Below are 24,697 nucleotides of genomic sequence, written 5' to 3' on the forward strand. Positions count from 1 at the left end.
GTCATAACACAAAAATCTTAAAAGACGGCCCTTGGCCTGGTGATCTTCCCGTCTATCGACCACTTACTGAAACTGGGTCTACACGCCCCACTCTCGGAGCTTATCGATGCCCATCCTCACAAAAAGCGACAACTTCTTAGCCACACCCCCGCCTGTCGTCATCTGCTCAAAACGCTAGGACGGCAGGTGGTGCAAACTACGGTAGAGCCACAACGTATACTCTCAATATGCGACTCAACCTCCGCGTACGCCTTATTTCGCGTTATATGCACCCTACATACAAACCCGGTGGTCGTCAACACGGTAAACACCTTCTCACGAGAAAATATGATAACTACACGACTACAATGTACACAGTCGCCTCATCGTGCTTTGATGATCCGCTGACGTCGCTACCGCAGACCGCTTCAACAATGCCTTTCTCACCTGGGCAACTGCCAGCAGACTCTACGACCACATCTGAAGCAACAGCCCTTGTCTTCGTTATAACCCTAGCCACAAGACCGAATATAACAATTATTTGTGACTCTCAAGCGGCCTACGGGTATTTTGCCCTCGAACGAGTCTCGGCTCTTATCCTGGCCGTCTTTCTCTCAAAGGCCAACGTTTCTTATTAAGCATTGTTTGGACACTCACCCACACCTCCCTCCACAAGACCGCGTTGCACTCGCCAGCGCCTGAGTTCTCCATTACGGGGCATTTCTATACCAGGCAAACAACTCCACTTTTCGGGCTTCGCTACGCTCTTTCCCTAGGCATACAGTAACATCATTGGGAAATACCCTGCTCTTTCTACCGATGACAGCCGCATTTTGCTCCAATTTTCTACTAACACATGTTACAATCCCCTCAAACTCTACAATTCTTCTCCCACTTCCTTCCCACCGAACTGCCACCGGCGTGATGAGCGTAAGCCAATTGCCCATCTCGTTTAGAAGTGCCCCGCCAACCTACCGCCACCTAAATCCGCCGGCCTAAAACAGTGGGAGTGCGCGTTGGGGAGCTGCAAGCTGGAATACCAGGAGGCTCTGATTACTTATGCTGCGAAGTTTTTTCACGACTATCTCACTCATTTTTCGATGTCAACTTTTTCAGTATGTGGATGGTGCACTTGTTCGCAACGAAGTTTCTATTGCTTGATGTGAACTGGAGTTTCTTCTATCTTTGTGTGTACAGTATTCCACGCTAGAGGTACGTTACCTCCTGACCGGACCATGACGGCACAGACGTCAGTGAGACATAGGAACATGTAGGCTGTGCAGGAAAGAGGAAAGTGAAAGTCCAAACAAAGGAACCCTGAATAGGTTGTGTAGAAGTGCTCCATACTGCGTTCAAGGTAGAGCGAATTTTAATGAGAATGAAAGATATGTTAAGTGAAAGAGAAGTATTACAAAGTCATACATGCCCAGGGAAGTGGAGAGGAGTACGGATATTGCAAGAACAGTGGAAGCAGAGAAAGGAGAATAATAAAGTGTAGGAAATTTTAAGCGATATAAATGAAGATAAATTTGCCATGTGTGGGAAAGGAGGCTGGAATTATGAGATATATATAGGAAGCAGAGGAAAAAGTAACACTTGCTTGTGCTGCTTAGGTTTAATGACGTGCCGTATATTGTGAAAGCCTAATGGCAATCGATAAAGGTAAATTTGTAGTGAGCTTCGTTTAAGAGCTCTCGTTTTGACTGCCTCATACCCTCACAGGGAATTTTTGAATTGGTCGTGGTTACGCTGCCATCAATGCGAAAGAAAAATGGTCGATCAGGCAGTCAGCTTTTGGCGGTATCTGATCCTGTGATTGCCAAAATACTTCTTAGTCCGTAAGAAATATTTTGCGATGGCTGTTCTCGACTGACACCTGACCACTCAGAGTTGTGTCAGCTACAGGAATCAGCATGGCACACGTGCGATGTACAAAGAAAGACACCAACACGGAAAGCCATAAAGCTTTTGCTTTCAAAGCAAAATATAAAGTGTACGTTCCCGTTTAGCCATTTTCAAGCACACCAGAATTTTACCTTCCGCAGCCCGGACATAGGTCAGTCAAAGAAAAGTTGTATCACTTTTGCTATGTCTCTCTTTAAAGCCTCTCTGTTGGCATTGTAGGAGTGTAGTTGTGGTTATACACTTTCCCGTCACTGCATGTTTTTAGATTCAATACAAGTATCTGACACTGTTCTTAATTTTTGTTTCGTTGAAGGCCTTTTTGAATTTTTGTACCAGCCTCTGAACTCAACGCTAGGTTTTATGCCATCGTAGACCGCCTACACCCTCGAATTATTGAAGTGTCAAGGAATACGCAGCCGAAGGAAGCAGTTTGAGAGTGGTAATGATGATGATGAATACACTTTATTGGAGACCAGGTGCTGATGTTAGGGCACCCGCCCGGTGGCAGGCTTCCTTAGTCCGGGATGTCTTGGGCTATGCTGGCCATCCATGCCCTCTCCACCAATTGTCGCTGGTGTGGAAGGTCGGAGCTGGTCAGCAGCTCCACCTACTGCTCATAGGTAGGGTTGGGGTTAGGGGTGAGGGAAGGGGATTGCTGGCACTCCCATACAATGTGGTACAGGGTGCCTGGGTGGGGGCAGGATTTGCTTGTGGCAGGGTATTGGGTGGGATACATGGCATGTAGCAGGGTGTTATGTGGGTAGGAGTTTGTCTGTAGGCGCCGGAAGGTAGTAGCTTCATCGCGAGAGAGGTTCGGGTGGGGGATTGGGTATTTGAGACGCTCGTTCCTATAATGGGCGAGTATTTCGGCGTATGTTTGCAGCGGGGTGGGCTTAACTGTTGCTTCCGATGGGGGTTCGTGGCCCTCGTGGGAAACAGCCCGGTGTGAGTCAGCGCGGGCAGCGGCGTGTGCCGCTTCGTTACCCCGGAGGGATTCGTGACCTGGAGTTCAAATTATTTGCAGTTCTGGGAGTAGTTTCGCTTGTTGCAGAATTTTCAAGGCGGGTAGTGATATGCGTCTTTTTAGCTAGTTCCTGCAAGCGGCTTGGCAGTCAGTAACAATGGTTAAAAAGTCTTGGCGTGTTGTGGCGGCAAGGGCAATGGCAACCTCTTCAGCTCTTTCGGTGGAGTTGGTGAAGACAGACACTGCAGCGAGCTCAGTTCCTCTGGCATTAACCACGCTGGCGGCTTGTGCAGATTTGTGGGGGTATGGCAATGCATCCGTATATCGGGTGCAGGGGAGGTGGTGGTACTGATTATAAATAGTGCGGGATCTTGCTGCTCGGCGTGCTTCGTAAATGGTAAAAATTGGTCAAAATTAAATTTGGTAAAAATTAGATAATGGTAAAAATTGAATTTCAAAGGTGTTCAAAGCACAAAATACAAAAAAGTGAGTAATGCAGAGGAGCGAGGTGATTCAAAATATGTGGTGGTTTGTGGAATGGAAGACGATAGAAGAAACAGAATGGGCAAAGTGGGAATAATCGGACAGCGCATATGAGAAAAGAGGAAGGAGAAGAAAAATGGAGGATTCGAGGGTGGTTGATATGCAAAGGGTAAGGGAAGTACAGCACGCAGATAAAAGGGGGGATAAGTTTCATCCAAAGTAGAGAAGAAGCATGCCAGGATACCGTCACATAGACGAAGGTACAAAGAATCGATAAGTGTAAGAATATAGTGTTAGGTAACAGAGAGGAGAGAATCGGATACCAATGCGGACGTAGAACTAAACCAGAGATTGCAAGAATATGTGCCTTCAAAGAGGAGGCGGGGTTTGCGAAACAACGCAGAAAATTAAACAATAAAAACACCCCGTAGTATTGAGTCCTAGGGTAAAAACGAAGATATTTGGGACAAGGAAATCATAAGTGAAAATGGCCGCAGGAGACCATTCGGAGTTGGTATGACGGAAAATAGGGGTCATAGATTCTTGGCGGGCAGATTTAATTTCATTTATTTCCACCTTAAGGGCCGTGAGGGCATTACATAAGGGGTGGGGAAGATGCTTGGCTTTGCGCACTTGTGAATGTCCGAGGTATATATGAGATAATCTCGCTGCCGAAACGCATTTGGCAGTGAACATGTGATCAGGTCCAGAAGGGCTATTCCGGGTTAGGTTTGGGAATAAAATAAGAGGCATTCGTCACTGGCGAAGGGATGCCTACCGAGCACTTGCATTTTATAGTAAACTCTTCAAAGGCTTCGCTGCCAAAATAAACCAATCTACCGATGCCAAATAAGATATATTTTTTTCAGGCATCCATGTTCTCTTGGAACGATACCCAAGCAGGTTGGCGAGGTGTATTTTGCACAACGCATCAAGAAGCTTCTATAACTACTGTTACGCCAGGAGGAGACAAACAGAAGGGTTCGTGGTTATGGCTTAATCGTGTGGGGAGGATATCTTTATTGACAGGGGTATTTTCACGATGATGATTGTGATGATGCATGCCCCAGAAAGGTATTCAACATCATACCGCCATCACATTTTAAGTCTGCCGTTAGCAAGTACTCGAAACAACTGCACATTCCCACTGATGTGGCTGGCTGTGGGACACATTTCTCTACTGCGTCGCGTTTCCATCGAACGCTCGCCTTGCAGGGTCTCTTATCTGTAATTTTTAATGTGGACTATGTATAATGTTTTTGCACAAAGTACTGCCGCTTGCCTAAACGCCTTTCAGAAGCAGGACTACTTGTATGGGTACGCAGTGATGTACCCCTCTTGACGTTGCTCGGGCATGTTAACGCTGCGTCGCGGCTCCACCTAGAACATGCTTTTTGTGTACTTGTCGAAGAGCGAATTTTGGCTCTCGAGTAATGCAAACATGCGCTCCAGTCTTCTCTTCTTGTCATGTTCTGTTTTCTACCGACAGCGCAAAAAGAAAAATGACCTGAAGGTTCAAAAATAGTAGGATGTTTGCTAGTGTGGTTCATCAGTAACTGGAAACAACAAATTCTTCTTTTACCAGTGCTCCGGCTGGCGTGACTCCAATGTAGACACGATCGAGTGTCCTAACTTCACTACATCTGGTCTGGTCCAAATTGTTTCTCTCCTCTGTTCCTCCCACCAGCGAGAAAATCGTGGAAGAGATGAACAATTATTTGAAGATCCTAACGTTGTGTTGTATGTGTTTGTCGAAAAGTGGGTCATAACGTTCGGAGGATTCTCGGTGTGTTTTTGCTTCCACCGGTGCCACAACCTTCGCAACAGCTTGACAAATGCTGAGCCTCATAATGAAAGGCACGAAGAACCAAGGACATGTACTGGTATCCGGATAGCTAATATGCTGTCTTTCGTTTGTTGGGCGTCTTCAGTGCACCTCTCTACGAGCTGAACGTGCTGCTTTACGAGCATTTTAGTGAGTCGTGAACCTTATTTCATGGTTGCTTGTGTGCACCGTTAAAAATCGCCTGTATTGGCGATGGACCGTTTTTCTTGACTGCGTTTTCGTCCTGTAGTGTTTTTTTCCTACGTAAATGGGTTGGCAAATTTTGATAGAACGGAGGGTCCAGGTGGACGAAGATTCTTCCGAGATGCGCCTGCTGTAAAGTAACAGTCTTCATAAGCAGACTTCATGCATGCTACACACTCTTCGGCACTACATTAGATCGCGCTACGTTTGAATGACAGGGCTGTTTGCTTTTCCCCAAGCTCCATGGTGAATAGTAAATTCTCGTCGCCCCCTTTACAAGACTGGGCACGCTTTCAGTGAACGAGTGCAAATACTTTCTTGGGTTTCAAGAAACGCGACCACGTCGGAAAAGATTGTAGATTTTTATAAGGTTGCAGGTTCCTGATGACCTGTATCCAATGGCTGAGGTAAGCGTTGGGTAGGTAAAATCAGAGCTTGTAGTTATCAGCCTTCTCAGCCTCTTGCTCAAACTCTTCTTTCATCAAGCCGGTAATATCACAATCCAATTCCATAACGGCGTTCCTGATTTTATGCAGAACCTTTCAGTTACGGTACGTGTCGAGATGCTGAAATAAACAGCACTTCGCTACTGACGAAAATTCTCCTCAAATCGGTACCGATATGGTTACGCAACAAACGAAGCGCGTTCGGCTCTCCCGCTGGCTGTTTGTTAATGGTAGCATTCTTTACAAGCATGGTGGAGTAGAATGAACAGGACGTGTTGTGTCGGCATCGGTTTGCGAGTTCTGTTCTTCAGTGTTCGCTATCGGTGCGGCGGGAGCGGCTACGAGCGGTGTCACCGGATTGTAGGTGGTCAGTTTAGCGATCCTCGAAGACGATGGTAGGGACGCCAGTATTGGCGTCTGCGCCTTCGAGAGCGTCTGCGCCGAAAACAACTATTTCTACTATTTCAAAATTCATATAACCATATTTCTCAACAGCAAAACTGAACAATGTTACTTCACTCTAAAGGACGATTATGTCAATACCTTTCAAACATGCAGTGTTTCTGTTGAGGAAACCATAAAGAGGCAGTATCTCAAACTTTCCAGCACAATAAAAGATGAAGCGAACGACGATATTTAACATTGTAGTGATATTACTTACACAAAGTGGAGTTGATCTGCATAACGTAAAATACACCACACGAGAAGGTGGGAGAGTTATAACCGAGTATTTCCAAGGTAAATAGATTTGTGTCTCCTGCAGGCAGGTAAAAGGTAAATGTTAATAGCCTTCAGGTAAAAATCAAATTAAAATATGTGGGCAGAATATATTGAATTTTTGTTCAATCAAAAACAATATTTTACTCAATGAAGCAGTGCACTATTGTTGCTATATTTCTTCACCTTGAGAACAGAACCGCTCTAAAAAACCCAATCAAATTTCAAAAAAAAGAAATTTTTATGAACGCCTGAATAAAATTACACAACGTTTTGAAAAAACATCTTTTTTTAAAAGTCCTTCGGAGCAGAATACTTGAGTAGAAAGCAGTTTTTAATTTCTTTTTAAATTCAACTAGTTTGTTATCGTGATGATGATGTTTGGATTTTTATGGCGCAAGGCCGACTGAGGGCAAAGAGCGCCAAAGGCTGGTTAGTTCATTTGAGTGACATGAAAATGAAACTGAAGCATTTCACTAAAATAAACAAAGTAAAAAACAAGCTAATGAAGATGACTGGTGGAAAGGGGGGTACGGTTGTCATGATGCATGATAAGAGATGAGATGTAAAAACTTGACAACAGTGAGAAACCTAAAAACACACTTGATGAAAAACATGGGCTCCTATGCTAAAAGTATAATGGGTGAAACGGGATGTGTTGTGGGTATAGTTGTTGGAAGTGTTTTTGTCGCGTTGTGTCAAGTGCCTTGCATTGAATGAATATGGGGATTACGGAGGATCCTCTCCACACCCGCTGCACACGGATCTTGGCGATCCAGTGAGCACGTGGGAGTGTGTTACATGTGTTGTGTGGCCTATGCGTAACCTTGCTAAGGTAACTTCGGTGTGTCTGTTGTGTGCGTCAGTTGTGTATCGTCCCAAGTGTGGCTTTATTACATGTAGTTTGCTTTGTCTTTTCACTTCGGTGTGTTTGCCATGTTTTACGCAGGTATTGTCTGATGAGTGGCTTGAGGACATTGTAGGGTACTGTTGCAATGTTTAGAGTGTTTCTGAGTGCAGCAGCGCCGGCCCTTTCATCAGCCAGCTCGTTGCCAGCCATCCCAGCGTGGCCTGGAACCGAGCAGGCGGTAACATTCAGGTTTGAGGCATATGCTGACATCAAAGATTTAAAACCAAGATTGAGACATTTATTTTTCAAAGACCTTTGGTATGATAATGTGCGCACGATGCTAAGTGAATCAGTGAAAATTATAGACTTAGCAATACTATCTTCGATTATGTGATTTAAAACAAGATAGATGCCATATGCTTTTGCCGTAAAAATGCTGGAATTCCAATGACTGGTTTTGCAAGCATATAAGTTGGGTTCGAGTATGTGATCCTCGGTACTTTTAAATTCACGGGGGGGGGACCCAAAAAAATTGTTCTTGTGTTTAGGGTTTTCAGAGGCAGAAAGTAAACGTGTAGCATTCTATATAAATAGGGCAAAATACCAGTGTGTCGTGCCTTAACTGCCAAATGAAAAAACCTAGGATGTTCCCCAATCTACTGTTTCAGTTGTAAAATGGCTCCGTGATTAGAACTCAATAGATAAACATTGCCTTCTTAATTTGGGCAGTTCTTCCTTCATTTAGGAAAAAGGCGAAATTGCTTCTACAAAATGCAAAAATACAGTCCCTACTTAAGGTTGGCAAAACATGCACATAGGCGGCACTATGAAACACGCCACACTGAAAGTGTTGCGAATCCTGTAGCAGTGGACGGAGACCGTTTTATCACTGAGAATATGGTGCTGTTCCTATTGATTCGTCAAAATGGGGCTACCAGCGTTTTTGCCTTCTCCCAGACCTCTCCTTCGGCGCAATATTGCGTTTTCATGGCGGAAAGAAAACCTTAGGAGAGGTCGGTGCTTACCACTACTGGAGCGGGAAAGGCTATTTTAGGTGGCCTTTTTATTGCTTGTATTTGGTGAACACGCTCCACCTCATCTGAATTCATGCCGCACTGGCGTCTGCTGCGTCTCCGCCTGCGGAGCACTGGTTGGCGGCTAGGACACGCAGTGATAAATAGCCTCTGTGGGCCAGAATTTGTAGCGGGGTCTATGGCGCAGTTGGTGAGTAACCTCCTGAGAGCGTGAGCGAACCGCTTGAATTTCTCCACACTCCTTCCAATGCACTTTGACGTAATTGGTACATGTAGTTCCCCCCTGGGCTCTTAGAGTTTTAGCCATTTTCTGTACCAAATACAACTATGCCTTTCTCCAGCTAGTGCACTGCTTGGCTCGAAACCACGTGATCGGAACTAACGCGAAAGCTCGGGTCTATCCAGAAGCGTTTTTGGCGGGCCCGGCCCGGGCTCTGGATGGAAGCCGTGGAGCTGGGGCAAATTCAGGATCACTGATTAAAGTACCAAATGCAGGCCTTTTAACACACGCGAACCTGATGGATTGCATGAAACGAGGTTTCTTGTGCCAAGCTCAAGTGACACGTTCAAATGCAAGAGCGTGCAACGCAGTGTTTTTAAAATTTTGTTTTCGTAGCTCTTGTATTTACTGTACTCTTAATTTACTGTGGTTTTACGTTCAGCATTGAGATTATGCATTTTGGTGCACAACATACCGAACACAAGATTAGAGGAAACGCAGTAGCTGGGAACATATTGATTCAGACTACCTTGAACTCTCCACCTATGCCTATTTTCACGCTTGTTTTAGATGTCGCAAGAAGCGAAATGCGGTTACTGAGGACAGGAATTTACCTCACGTGCTAGAGAAATCACCACTGAGAAGCCGCTGCAAGTAAAACAATTAGATGTTCGTACACTACTCGTGGTTTCACCGCGGCGTCGTTAGGAATTTCAGCATACCAAGTGTAGCCAGGGGCAAAAAGCCGATGTCGCCATGAATGTGGTCGAGAGAGATGATTGTGGATCTGGTGCAGAAATACACAGTATTATTACGCCGCTGTGATGTGAACCCAAGACCGTGTAAGCCAACGAATGTGCATTAACAAACGCTCAGTTTTCGCGTTTCTATTTATGCAGTCCTCACCACATGCTTCGTCTGACTGCCTCCTACGAGTGACTCGCACCTAAGTATCAAATACATTTACTTCAGCGCCTCATTCCGGGCATGGTAACTCAAACTCGGGGCTTCCCAAGGCTTTCAAATAAATGAATGGACCCGTCCCGTTCCTTGGCTGGAGACGAAGGGCCTGGGCCGGGCTAGGGCTGGGCTCACTAATAGACACACGTTCCCGGGTCAGGCTAGGACTTCACAAAGCGGGCTCGGCGCGGGTTCAGGGCCTAATAACCAGACTCGTGCAGTGCTGTATTCGTTGCGAACATGAATGTTTGTAAGGGTGAGGGCGATGCTGGCAGCGAATGCATAAGGGACGGTGTTACACAGTTCACCTGTATGGTTTTAAGAAAGATGACGTTCCCTTGTTAAAAAGTTGGTTCTTGGCAATATTTAATTACAAATTTATAGCGATTTTTTACGCATGGCCCATGTGCATTACTATGCCAGATGTAGGGTTCGTTTGTGTGAAGTTTAAAGTTATTTCTTTGTGATGCAGCATTTTATTTATGAATTCTAGCTACGCATCGATAAACATCTGCATTTTATGTCTGTCCCCGAACTGTCTGTGGTTCCATTTACTATATAAAACATTTGGTTGAGCCTGAATATTTTCCGTTTTTAATGTAAGAACCAAATAACAAATATGAAACCTAAATTTAAGCTATTGTTCAACCGCATTAACGTAGTCGTAAAGCTTTAAAGCTTTAGTTTTTAAGCTCCAGTATTTGTAGCTTTAGGTAATGACTTTTCGCGATCAAACTTCACTGTTTCGTAAAGCTAATCAGCAATAATCATTAGCGGTTGTTCAGTTTTTCACAACTGGGATGATGGGCACCACCTCTCCTGGCGCACGGGTGCAACCTGACACATTTCGATTATTGAAGCTAGCGGGTTTCATAAAGTTACAGGGAAGATTCCTCCTTCATGAAGTCTAGGACAAAGATGTACTTGAATTACCATGATGGCAACCCAACGCGCAGCTTCTTCAGGAGCCTGCGCTACATTCAGTTTGACAGGGGCACTTCGCGTTTCCCCAAGATCTATTATCAAGGAAAAGGTCTCCCCTTGCATGTGACACCGATTTGGCGACCGAGTACCAGAACTCCTTGGGGTTTTTGAGAAAGGCGACCATGCCTGAGAAGAATGGGGCGTTTAATCTGAAACGTTGTTTGTTTTCGAAGCAGTGTTTCCAGTTGTTAGGGTACTTGTTGGATTTAAAAAGAAAATAACCGCCTTCTCAATCTTCTGTTCAGTGTAGGCTTCTATCAAAAAAAATATCAGAATCCAGTTTATCAAGATCTTGGGGTGCCCCTTCGGGCTGCTCTGAGCGGGAATCTAGGTGCTGGCTACAAAAAACGTAACAAATAACAGAAGTTGTACAGGACTCGCGATACTCTATACCTCACTGCTCTGAGGTTCTCTCTCCACATAGTGAACTTCTGAGCGATACAAAAAGCTCCCCATACACAATTTTCTCGTTTGTCGAATCTCAAACGGATTTACACGCTGCTGAACAACCCTTAGCTGATCCGGTGCTTCTTATTCACACGGGAACCGAGATGCCCACTCGCATCTTGCTGGGTGTCTGCGTCGTTGGAATCGAAGCAGTTGTGTAGCAGAAACTTGAATCCGGGGTTTACCTGCTGGGTTTCTTTACTCAGCACTTTAAACCTGCCCAGACTGGCTACAGTGGTCTGGGCCCGGCGCTGCTCGTCATTTACTCCAAGATTCAGTTCCCAAACTTTTCGGAAGGCCAGTCGTTTCACGTTCTGACAGACCACAAGCACGTTTACACCTTGCTTACGATGACCTTCAAGTACGTCGTACGTGAACTTAGTCATCCCGCCTATAAATCGCAATTACCAACTAATATCTGACACGTTAAAGGCACCTGCAACGAGAAAGGTGATGCGGTCTGGCGAATTACCTCCGTTGGCACTTCCGTATCTGCCGTAGAATGGAAACGTATAGACCAGGGGCAGATAAAATACCTGGAGCTGCAAGCACTCCTCGACCAGCGGTATCCCCTCCGTTTCCAACTAGTGCCTCATCCACTTGTGCCTCGCTGACTGTGGTGCGACATATCAGCGGCCGCAGCTCGCCACTTTGTACCGGCGGCCTTTTGTCGTGCTGCTTTTCAATCGTTTCACCATCTGCCACCCCAGCATCTGATTGCCGCCACTGATGCCCGTCACCGATGTACGCCAGTGGTGCCGTTCTTGCATCACTTGTCAGACCGCCAATATGGCCCGCCACACAAAGACTCCCACACAGCATTTCTTGCAACCAAGCTGTCGCGTCTACCCGGTACAGCTTAATTTGGTTAGACTACTTCCCCCAGTCATGACTGCCTCTACATTCGGCCAATGTCTGAAGGCTTCATTCATTGGCTAAAAGCCGTGCCCATTCCGGATATCGGTTTAGGAACAGTCGCCAAAGCCTTCCTTTGAACGTTGGTTTACCGCTTCGTCTGCCCCGCCATTGGTAGCACGGATCAAGGCCGGCATATTGAATGCACTCTCTTCCCTGCTGGGGAAGGAGAACTGCCGCACCTCGGCATACCCTCCCTGTGTCAAATGCGTCGCTGAACAGCTCCGTCGCCCGATTAAGAGCGCCATCACGGCACGTTGAGGTCGAGGAAACTGGGTTGATCTTATTTCTACAGTACGTCTTGATTTACGTGACGTTCTCAATCGTGATATCGGCTGTTCAGCTGCCGAACTTGTCTACGGCGTACCCGTGCGGTATACTGGTCATTGTTTTATCCCTTCGTCGTCCGCGCCCCAGCCGTTGAACTACCTCCAATGCCTGCATTACCCCATATAAAACATGCGCCCAGTCCTGTCTTGATAGTCTGACCTGACCGCATCATCTTTGTGCATACCGACCATGCTTCTACGACCCACGCTATCTTCAGGCGAGACGATGTAAAGATGCCTATTATACGACTCGCCTGTAATGGGCACTACAGTGCACTAACAATACACCCAAGTCAGCCACAATCCTATTGGAGCCCCCCACTACAGCGCGCTTCATCACCTGCGTTGCGTCGGCGTAATAAACCCAACAAGGAAAATTCTGTTGAATGACAGAGAATTCCTTTCTTTTGACCCCCTCTGAGCAGCCGACCTTGAGACGCCGCCCGACAATGTTCAGAAGTCGAAGGCCTAACCTCTCATTTGTGTACACCCCAAACCGACACCCCTTCCTCGCCATCGTTTGCAATTTCATCTCTCATCTAGATGGGGGCCCTGTAGCACCCCTTTTTCTGCGCCCCCAACGTGCGCCTTGGCGCTGGCTACAACGCACGAGCGAAATACAGAAACGAGCTGGCGTGGTTGGTGCAGCAGCACAGCACGAGCAGTTCGCCACTAAAAGGTCGCCACGCTGGTATTCTGTCTGTGGTGCTGTGCTTCGACTCCGTGATTTCCAACACTGTTTTCTGATTCCATGCAGGTTCTCCAAGTTAGCCTTCTGCTTTGGTATTAATCGATATGCTGAAATTCACAGTCGGTCCAAACTGATCAAAATTCTATTGACATCGTTACAGACGTAGCTCCGAAACGAACGCAGATATTCCAGCTCACCACATTTGGATTCGGTAGCGGTATGCATCATCTCAAACGCGGTAAACTGGACGGCACGGTGCATGTCTACGTCCTTGTATTGGTAGGGGTCGGTTCTCGTTGTGGGCGGACAGAGGGCTGGTGATCCGGGGATTTACATTACTGGTGCCGATACAGTGTTATCGATTTTGCCACTCTCGAGGCCGATTGTACTTACAGATGAGTCGGTGGCCAAAGATTCTGGGGCTCACTTGCCCGCAGCCACTTGTATCCCTGCTTCTCTCCCGTCGGTCGCCGTTCCCTTTTCAAGGTTTGTTAGCACCAAATGTTAGGGCAAGAGAAGACAGGCAGCAAGTATCAGGGTCATGGCTGACTGGTTCGGGTGTGACAAAGTTTATTGCCCAGGTATTTACACTATTAGAATAATGATGGCCAAATCAATAACGGGATTATAACAGAAGCCATCTTATACCCCTTTCACACGGCAGATCTAATGACTTTAGAGCAAATGTCATTCGCTGTAAATGTCATTGATTCGGCGCTACACGAGAATGCCGAATGACATTTCATGCGAATGACATTTCGCGGCTAACTGAGGCGCCGGACCTCAGTTAATGGCGAAAAGAGTAGCCTCGACAGTTGCGGCGCGCCATGAGACCGGAAAATTCAGTAATAAACCAAACAATGCTCTTTCTAAAAACTGTCAGTCAACTTATATATTCTTCTGTCTGTTGTTGTTCAAATGAAAAAGGACAAACAAGTACTAACTAAAAGAGAATCTCGTCCCCAGTGCGCGCCCTACCCTAAAACAGATTTTTGCGGACTTGCCTCAGCTTGTGATGTCTACTGATGTCACCTAACCCGGTGGTTTTCTTATTTTTATTTTTAAAAAAGTAATCCTTCGTTACGTCTTTTAAAAAGTATTATGCGCGAAAACAGTCTAGATGCGCTTGAAATATAATTTCGCACTTTTCCAAGCTCGCTAATTGTTACCGCTATCACAATCAAATGACATTTGTTTCGCCGTGTAGACCCGCACGGCCGACCCGAATGTCATTAACAGCTAATGTCATTCAGTTTGAATGACATTAAATTTGCCGTGTGACTGGGGTATTAAAGGTTTGCCAGGCTCGCCTCAGGCTACTATAATACAGTAGTTTCGTCTGGTCTAATGTCGCTGGCGTATACCCTGCTGTAGAGTGTTGTGATATTTTTATTAACTTGTCGTTGTTGTGTGTTATGTTGCCCTACTGGCCTGCTAGTGCTTGCATTCTTTCTTTTCGGATAGTGTCCCCTTATTTCTTTTAAGTTTCCTCCCATTTCCAGTATTTTTCTTAACACTGCCATGATGCATGCACAAATATCATTAATTTTATTCGGTTCATAAATTTTGACAGTTCTGTTTATTGTATTTGATCTGCTTTACACCACACTTTCGTTTTCTTACGTTTCGCAATTACTTTCCTTGTTTTCGGAGTATGTTATCTAGTTTGTTTTTATATACTGCTTCTCGAACAGCTACTGCTGATTTTGTGATTTTCTTTATTAGGTTGTTGTTCTGCCCGTTTAAAAGACCTAATTTGTTTTGAGGAGTTATGACCAATTTCTGCATCCTGGCTCATACTGATTCTATGCTCGGTGTGTTACATTTCAGCAGCTTCCTTCTGTCTTGTTTGAGCTACAGCCTTACGTTTCACTTGAACATCCTACGATCACTGCTCTAAATTTTTCTTACAAACTGTATGTCCGTGCATTACTTGGGTTGTAATTTAATTAAGTCTTTTTCATTTTTGATATACCGTTGGGTATTTACTATGTGTATTTTCTAATCTTTAGTTAGTGTAAAGACGTGATCATTAACTACAGCTAATTAACCTCAATAAATCACACAGGTTTATCTTCTCGAATGTGGCGAATGGGTATTACGATGTTTCCCACTGGCCTTTCCTCTATCTGCTCCTGACCTATTTTTGTTTAGCTCCCTCATCACAATCTTGTACTGCGTTGTTGCCTTCTTCATTGCGTGTTTATCTTCATAGCAAGCCTTCACTTATAGACTTGTGCTATATTACTTTATCGCCTGTCCAGCTTGATTGCAACCACTGTAACTATTCGTTTATTACTGAAGAATTAGTGCACTTCACCGCTATTTCTCTGGGTGTTAAGAACCCAACCTTGTTGCCTTTCTTTTCTTCATGTCCTTGGTAGCGTAGAAAACACGGCTACACGCTACACGGCTCCATAAAACCTTCCCTGCTTTTATCTTATGTTTTCCTTTAACCTATATTATCTCACCTAACGTCCGAGAGCTTGTCTACTGGCACATCTAAGCCTTTTTCGCTAGATGGGGTTCACGCGTTGAACGATGCCGGGCTCAATATCCAAAGGTGGTTGTCCATACCCAGATATTCTTAGCACCTCCTCCTTCATCGCTGACGTGACCACCGCTAGTTTCCGGTGTTCTGTAGCTGCTGGGAACAGAGGGACGTGACTCCCATTGGTCGGCCGTGGGAGGTTCAGGCCTTCTACTGCACCAGGGTGGCGAGGTTATTGTTTTGGCAGGGAGCGTTTGCCTATTAAAGAGACTTCCTGGTGTGATTGGACCTATCTTTTTAGCCTTTTAGGCATGCGTGATGATGATTAGGCATTTTGTGCAGTTACGCAACAGCGCTCTTACCCGTGCTTACAGCCGAACAAGAAGTGCGGCTCTTGATGTGTACTTCTGTGTGCTGTGTGAGTGGTTCGCGCAGTTTACTCGTATTCTTAGCATGCACCAACTCGCCAAGCACCAATTCCTAAGCTTACAGCTACCGTCACGGCTTTAAATATCATTGAAAATTCTTATGCACGTTGCACTCATAACCGTACGGACAGTCTTTCACGAAACAACCTGCTTTCACGACAAATTCGGTGTCAAAGCTCAGGAGGTTATGAAAATGACACTATCAATGCATGACACAAAAGTTTTTTAACCACACAGCTGTTTAACCTTTTCGTTCTGACGTGTAAGCGATACCAGAAAAAAATACCTAAAAGAAAGACCGGGCGCACGTGAGAGTACGCATCGCGAGAACTCCTAGGCGTCGGCCTGGCTTTCGCACAGGGTTGCACATCATGCGGATTTAAATAAAATTCCAAACGAAAATACCGAGTTCTGGTGAGCGTGCACCTCGGGAGGTGCGCCTGGCGTCCTCGAGCTCGACCTTCGAGAACAGTATGCCCTGCGTTCGCTACGTGATCTGTGGCGTGCTCTCTAGCTCCCGAGTTTTTGCGGCCGAATTAGGGAGCACACAGGCCGAGTTCGTGGTACGGACGCCGACTTGTCGAAGCTGGTTGCGGCGGGGTTTAGCGCCTGCTAACGCGGTTCTCGTTGGCACAGATGTAAAAGGCTCCAGACGAACCGATCGGGACGGGCCAGACATAGAGAACGTTAGGCGGCCAGTTCGGAAATTCATGTGAGGTGCCACAGCCATGCCTCTGAAGAAGGCAAACGTACCGCCAGCTCGTCTGTTTCTTGAGCTTTTCACCCCTAGTTCAAGCTGCGCCAAAGTTTTTGTAAGCCTTGTTCAATTTCGGCTGCCATTAAACTGCGCCGCCGTTATACCGGCACAACCTGATAACTTCTGTAGGGAAGAAAAAGCGTAATGCATTGTTCGCTGCATTAATACCTGATTGTCTAACACTTGGTTCAAGGGTGCATTTGAAAACGTTAACTCGGTCTGTGTATGCATTTAGGGCTAAAACAGCGGTTTGGGTTATCTGACTTCGCAAAAGTTGTTCTATTGTTTGTGCAAGCCAAGAGCGCGCGCAGCGACTTCGAGCAGCCAAATTTATTTAGGAACGTGAACTCCGTTAGCATTTTGAGCCTGCTAACAAAATAAGTCGCCATTTGTGTAGTAGCTAATCACGTCCACTCGCAAGGTTCAGTCGGCTTGGCATTAGTATCGCAGATATGTGTCGAGTAATGGAAACCGGGAGAAAAAGAAGTGAGCGCAAAGAGATATTGTAATGGGGTATTTATACAGTGTGCTTTCGATGCTGCAACTTGTATTTTACTTCAGTGCTCTCTTGAAGTCTGCGTGAGTAGTTCGAGCAATTCATCAAGAGATGTATTGATTAGAAAAGTATCAGAATACGTCCTCACTAACATATATTTTTTATGTCATTTCAATGGGGGAATGTTGCCTGTAATCGTATCCGTGGGAAGATAATAACGTCAACCTAATATTGGTGGTATTAATATTCGATAACACTTTGAAACCGGAGTAAACACCTTTCGTAAGCACTGAATCAGAGGGCATTCGTAGCTATGCCCTATAATTTGCTGGCAGAAGGTCGGAATAATCACCCGAGTTTCATGAAGAGTTCAACTGATCCTCAGTGTTCACCAGTAAGACAACGCTGAGGCAGAATCTCCAACTTTCGCCTTCTTGTTTCGCGAAGATCACGACCCCGGTAAAGTTCTTTTTTCATTTCTTAAGACACAAGCATTTTGGTGAAAAAATTATTAAAGGTATATAGTTAGTATTATGTTCTACGTCAGCTGATGTTTTTTTCTTTAGAATGAAAGCCCTTGGACGATCCGCATATTACATGGAATTGTCGATGTTTTCTGGTTAATAATACGGCCACCGGTGCAAAGAGTAAATAAATAAATCCAGAACCCGTCCGCCTAACAAAGACGAAGATTGAATGTGTAGCTTTCGCCTGAAGAATTTCTTGGGTGCTGTCTGAGTTTGGACTTTGAGTCGCCGAACGTTTGGTCTATGACTATAGTGCCGTTTTTACTTTGGCTTACACACAGTTTGGACTTGTGATAAAAGGAAATTTCACATTGCCTATTCTCCATTTCATTTTGCGCAAATATTGCTTCGTATTCAACCATTGATCTTGTTAGACGGAGGGGTGCATGATTGTTTTCTATGTTGCGCGTTTATGCACCTGTTATATTCCGAACTACTTCAAACGTGGGGCAGTAGCTCAATCCGAAAGACGTTGGCTTCATAACGCGAGGAACTCTAATTCGAATCCTTCCGCGGAAAGCACTTCTCTTTCACGTCATTCTGGATTATCATCGTCGTCAAAGAAAATAGGCTGTCCGGCAGACCCTTTCTGACGCGACATACGCCATCGGTAAATCATAGATAGCTTCGCTTTAAGATTTCTCGGAGCACTTAGGTTGGCATACGGGCTTTGAAGGCGAGGCGTGCGATTACTTGTTTGCAACTTCTTTGTGGCTCCTTCTAGAGTTTCGCTTCTGGGTCGTTGGCACAAAAAATTCTTAGACAGACTGTTTGTGTTACGTCCTGTTTGAATATTTTTCTTCGCTGAAAGTTGTGCGCCCTACATCGTGAGTTTATGCAGCAAGTAGACTGCTGTACGCTACAAAATCCCCAATACCAGGCCTATGCACTGCTGGTGTGCACCTGTTCAGCTCACGGGCCATATTTATCCAGCGCGACGTACTACCCCGCAAATTTTGGCGCTTCAGTTTATTGTTTTGTAATGTTGTGAAGCGCCGACATCACCCGCTGAAAGTTGTGATTCGTGGCTACTCACCAACTTCGTATTTCCTAGGAATGAGGAACTTTTCGGGAATAATGTAGCTGCTTGAAAGGATTCAAGCAAATATAAATTGCAAAAATACTGTTGTAGAACAGTGTGTGCCACATAGCACCTAACGGTTATGAGATTGAATACAAAAAAACACGGCTGAAGTACAATCGACAATAACACAAAAAGTAAGGGTCCAACCAACGAGCCAATCAACCAACCAACAAAACAATAAAAGAAGAGATAATACCGCAATTATGATGTAACAGTTAAAATGTTCTAAGTACACTCATGCTTTAGCCTTTAACGCGCGTTATCCGACCTTTGTGCCCTCAGGACGTATCGTTAAATAAGTATAAGCAATGTGGAAAGTTTACACAAGTCAAGGGCTCTTTCCATTTAAAACAGCAGCAAAACACTGCCTCAAATGGATGTAATCGGAATGGCTATCTTGGTTTGGCTGTATTACAAATGATTGCCTAAAGAGGTATGGAAGGTTTGTATACCAATCTGGAGAAGCGTAGCAAAATGTGCACTCACCGATATGTATGTGTGTAGAAAATTAATTTGTGCTTCCGTGTGCGAAAAATTATTATTCAGACCGCTGATAAAAACAAGAGATAATTACTGCAGTAATTTTAGTCAGCACATTTATAGTCTTCAGCGAATCAAGAGTCAAAGATATGACAGCATGTCCGAAACGCCGGTGTCGAATCGATTGTCCCGCTCATAAGTGCTGCCGTGCGCCTTCTTGCGTGGCATGAATTCCAACCAATGGCAAAAAACAGTGGCATTGGTAGGAACTATGCAATGTAGCCACGCAGGTTGCATGCGCGCAGACGCAGACAATAGCGTCGTAATATTACCTTTATTGCATCACTAGTCTTATTGTCAGCTATTTAGAGGGCAATTGGAGTCTTTATTGATCGTCTTGATATCAGCCTTGCTATGGGACGGGGTTATAATGCCGCTGTATAGGCATCGCGAATACCACCTCCATGAAATCAAGAAGGCAGCAGCATGCAGCGAGCATAACAAGCCGCTGTATTCAAGTGTAGCAACAACGGGAGTCCTAAAATGAGGACGCGTGCCAGTAGCACGCGCACAACGTCGTAGCATCAGTTGAGGGTTACTATGCCCACTGAATGCTTTTGAGTTGGCACTCGCATCAGAAGCTGCAGTTCTCCTGATCCATGCTATTAGCCGGGTTTATATGACGTCCCCAGAATGGACGCCTTCATCGCCTACCGGAAATGAGGAAGCTGGTGAAACGCCGTGGGTCCCAACGTAGAGCAGGGATTAAGTGCGGTGATAATGGTAGTGTTTAAACGACGTGGCGGGCCAATATCCCGACAACAACGTCGTAATGTAGGTGGACCCTTCATCATACGAACATGCAATGCTTTTGTGTGGGTACTGGGCTTCCGTAGCTACGTTCTCCTCGCAGGGCTCTCCACCCTGGGTAGAAGGCTTCCCCAAAAGATATATCAACAGCACCTACCAAGAATGAAGAAGCCGGCAGAAGAAGCGCGTGCCATCATGCAGCTGGCATTAGGAGCAGCGATAACGTCCGTATTAAAATCAAAATGCTGGCCACTGGGCTCGCAACAACGCCGTCTTTTGTTAGAATGGCAGGTTTGGGGGCTCAGTATATTAAAAACAAATAAACCGCCCCAAAGCAACGAAACGCAAAAAAGAGTGCAATAAAAACAGCGCTGTGCCTGTTCTTTGTTTTTTTTCTTTCATGTGGTGCGTATTGTTTGATACGTTCTATATTCCTACTAGCGTAATCAACTTTCGAAAAATCTTTGCTTACGCTACTAGGCTTGCGCACTTTTGTCAGCGTGACCAGCTGGCACGCGGTCTCAGCCGTACTCTGAGCTACTCTTAACTTGTCACCAGAAATAAAGTAAGCACGCCTACCAAAAATGACCCGCCACAAGTGAGCGGCGAACGCGAGCAATGGGCTAGAATCGGCCGGACTTAAAAATTCAGGAATTAAATGCAAACGCGTGTCGATTGGCTCAATAACTTTAAGAGCACGTCTGGAAAGAGAGAAGTCATTTCTATCAGCGCCGCGCTATGTTGTCGGGGTTCCTTTCAGCAGGCCACGCTTTCGAGGCGACGAGTCACTGGTCCGCAACAGCGTTTATATATGTTTCTTGGACAGCGCAAGTGGTACATCAATTACATTCGTTAAAAAAGCGCCTTCGCCACCACGAGTAACACTATAGCGCCTCCAATGTCACGTTTTGAAATTAGATGTTTTCCACAACATTTTTTCTCCTTTTTAACAACTTCCCTCCACAAAATAATTAAGCAACGGAGCACTCCTTACCTTAGAACCTTGCACTAGAGCTAAGAAATGTATATGAAAAAAAAAACGCCACAAATGCAATGATGTGCGAACGTTTTAATGACATTGGCATGACGCTTTGGACCAATTTCTGCCGTCGTACCGCTTTTCCAGCTGCGCTTTTTTGAGATCGTTCTTCACCGTTTTCCTAAATAATCCCATCAATAACAAAAAAATGTTTCCAAACATTTTTCAATGTGCCCTGGGTAAAAAATCACTCTGGCCTAACTCAGTTATGCCTGGGTGTGAATAGCTAGAGGTACGGGTAATGATATTGTTTAGCTTGATTCTCTAGGCGTGCGCCACGTTTTTCCTCCGTCTGCCCCTTTCGGACGAGGGCGCCTGGCTTCTTTCACTCCTCTCTCCGACTCACTTCTATATCTGACGACGAATCCCACCGAGCCACGCCCTCTATATACACAATGCAACACCGGCTCCTCCTCTGAAGTCATGCCAGATGGCGCGGAGAGCTGCGCTGGCAGTTATGGCCACCTGCCACAGCGATACGGCGAAAAAAAGGCCATTGCAGCTCCAGCTTTAAATCCAAACGCTAAACGAAACAACCAGATAAGTAGTTATAAAAAGCACGAATGACTCATTTAAGATGAGTTGACGAATAATGCGGCAGCGTGGGGATGTGGAGGGGAAGAAATAAATATTCTGGAAGTCGAAATAAATAAACTGAAGTGCTCAGTGTGTTTTTTTTAACATAAAAAGTTTCAAAGTTCTGTTTGTTGTTCTAGCGGTGGACCAAAAATATTTTCAGGCCTGAGCCCTAGGATAAGTCCTACCTAGGTTTTCCGAAGGAACATTCTTTGATTGTTTAAATGAACTGGAATAGGCAACGTTACTGCATTAGAATTTAGTACGCGTAAACAATATATTTTTTACTATCCTTGATTTAGTTATCCTTGATTTAAAAGGAACAACTGGTGGGCATTTTGGATACGTCTGTAGCGACCCGGGGTAGTGAGCCTCGATGTACATCTTTCTGTTATTTTCCTAAAAACCCAGAATAGCGAACTGTACGATTCAGCTAGGCAATGAGTCACAGAAGTGGGTGTGTCATGAATACGAGAACTGTTCATGCGAGTCCTTCATGCAATGGGTACATGTTGATAAAGAAATTCTTACGCGAAGAGCTCAAAAGGTTGCACCTACAGATTAGAGGTTTTGTCGTTCGTGGCTGCTGCTGGTATGGTTGCACCATTCCAAACTGACAAAACCCAGTGGGGCAATTAGTGGGTGAAATGTAAACCGGTTACAATACCTTGACTCATTAAAAGCACTGAAGTAGGTCCTTTGTTTGGGTCAAGAAAAACTCCAGAAAAGTTACTTGAAAACCTAAAAAAATCATTAAAAAAATCGTATACTTATTCTTCCAGAAAGCAGCCATTCAGAAAGCAAACATTTTTAATTGAGCTTACCTAGTCCTATTGTAGGTGTAGCTTCTCTCTAAAATAACATTCTGGAGACTGACACATAATATTTTGTCAATTTGGCAACTAGCTGGAGGTTCTCCATGCGCATGTGTTTTACCAAGTACAGTAGTCCAAATGTATGATGTATCCAAAAACTAAAAGAGGTAGGACAAAAAAGGGGTTACGAAAGTACCTTTATGATTTTAAAAGAATGGCAGCCTTCCCCCACTAACAGTGATTTGGTGACAACAAAAACTGTTCATAACACCTTAACTAGCATCTTAGGTACCGGGATACCTCATTCAATGGTAAGTCGTAGGCCACAACAAATTTTATTTTCGCTGGAATAGGGTACGCGTGAATTTTAGTTGTGTTGTATGGTGCACACAGTTATAGGTCATTGCTTAGGCACAAAAATTGGTGTCCTTCTTCTGAGTCAACAAATGTATACCTTTATCAATGCCTGCCAAAGTGTCGCTGATTTTTTAGATTTCGCGAACGGTATTTAGCTTATATACTAGAATTGTTTTGCATGCCTTTTCTAGAAATTGAACATTTGCGTTCAAAAAGGGAGTAAGACAGCCCGACGGTTCGTTGGTCGAACCACGATGATATTTTTGCATCGTCGATCTCATATGAAAGATTTATCCTCTGGTGTCCTCAGTGTGTATTTTTCGCCGTCATTATTTATTGTAGGAACCAATTGCGCTTAACTGGGCTCACAATTCCTAACTTACCTTGTGTATCGCCTCTTCCATGTTGCCCCTTTGCATCTGCATATTTGCCTCGTCCTAATTGTAATCAAAACAACCTTGAAACAATTTTAATGGCAAATAAAATAAATTGGCCTGTACAAATATTTTGGAAACATTGTGTAATGGCTGGTAAAATGTAATATAAATTGTCAAAAATTAGGGGTGCAGCATTTAAACTTTGCGACATTGTGAAGGCAAAGTTCTGGATTGACCATGAGTTGTCCTGTTGTTCAACGTTCTCTTGAACTTTGCGGGCCCGCCCATCCCCCTTTCTCCAGCCCCGTCCGTAAAGGCGTTTCGTTACCTTGCCATCGCTGTGTCCTGGCGCCAGCTGCATCGCAATTTTGGGGCCCTTTTGCGACGCCCCTCGGGTGGCTGTTTTTGTGATAACAAAGTGACGATAATGATTATGGTGATCATTATGTGATACTGCCAGTAGTGGGTGTGCTCCTGCTGGTGTTGATAATGGAGTTGAACGATGGAGCGATGGAGTTGAACAATGTTGAACGATGGAGCGGAGCGGCTGCGCTGCTCCACTCCATCGTTTTAGCGCCGTTCCTCCGCTGTCCAACGCTGCAACGTGAACCCCCCATGCGTCGCATCTACACAAGGGTTCTCCCGAGGGGAGGTGGGAGTTTTTTTTAAATACGTATGACATATAAAGCGAGACAATTATCGCAAAGGGACTGTAATACTGCGCGGATATGCGCGCCCTTGTGGTAATAAAAACTAAAAACAGGCGTCTGATTGCTCGCGGATTGTATCACGCAATCTAAATGTTCAGCAGCCTGCATGGAGTATACCTAGGAGTGTGGCCCAATGCATGGCTCACGGCTGCCTTGCGCATAGAGTCAAGGTAAGCTGGTGAATGCTGGGCTGGTATGCGGCTACCTGCATCATCTTTAACTCGCTGTGCAACTGCCTCGCACGCAAGAGAGAGCTGCGTCCCCGCTATGTCTCTCTCTTACCGGCCATCTCCTCGTCGAGTGTGGTGTATGTACTCCTGTGGACGCTCGTCCGTTAATTACGCTGCTTGTCGACGTCTCAAGCAGCTGCACAAACACCAAGCAGTAGCGCCGCTAGCAAGAAAAAAAGCGGTGTCCCAACGGTCCTTGTGTCACAAGATCGCGTCTGTGCTGGCTCTTGCAATGACCTGCGGGCGACCACCAGTGAACGCACGCCCAGAACTATGAGCGACCCTACACTCTTGTAACGCTCCAGGCTGCGTGCCGCGAATAAGCTCTCTGAATGTGAATGCCTCCTGTTTTGTTGTGTACCTCTATATCGCCGAGACAAAACGTTAACGTGCGGTTTTTGAAGAACACGATGGCAGTACTAATACCTTCCCTAATTTAAAAGGTTCATCTGGGGAAACCGTTTTTTGTGGCGTACTTTTAGAAGTGTGGGTGGCTACAAACTTTGATGAGGACTGGCCGCAGTGGGGCCTTGATTTTGTAAGTGACACATATATGAATGCTCTCCC

The 24,697-nt window shown here is 45.2% G+C and overlaps 1 long non-coding RNA gene across 2 annotated transcripts in view; it reads right to left on the minus strand.

Annotated features, from left to right (window-relative positions):
- The window catches only part of LOC144141753 (uncharacterized), a 71,304-nt gene that overhangs the window by 22,065 nt on the left and 24,542 nt on the right, over window positions 1-24,697 (minus strand). The window contains exons 2-3 of one of the 2 annotated variants that reach the window (XR_013316691.1): window positions 22,466-22,614; window positions 22,309-22,382 (exon numbers count right to left, since the gene is read on the minus strand). This is a non-coding gene — a long non-coding RNA (uncharacterized LOC144141753). Of the gene's footprint in view, window positions 1-6,467; window positions 6,574-22,308; window positions 22,383-22,465; window positions 22,615-24,697 lie in introns of those variants that run through there. The other variant, XR_013316692.1, reaches the window with a different exon arrangement.

This window comes from Haemaphysalis longicornis, unplaced genomic scaffold (assembly GCF_048455015.1).
Source record: "Haemaphysalis longicornis isolate Haplotype H1 unplaced genomic scaffold, Haemaphysalis longicornis Haplotype H1 scaffold_6, whole genome shotgun sequence".
NCBI classification, from domain to species: Eukaryota; Metazoa; Arthropoda; class Arachnida; order Ixodida; family Ixodidae; genus Haemaphysalis; species Haemaphysalis longicornis.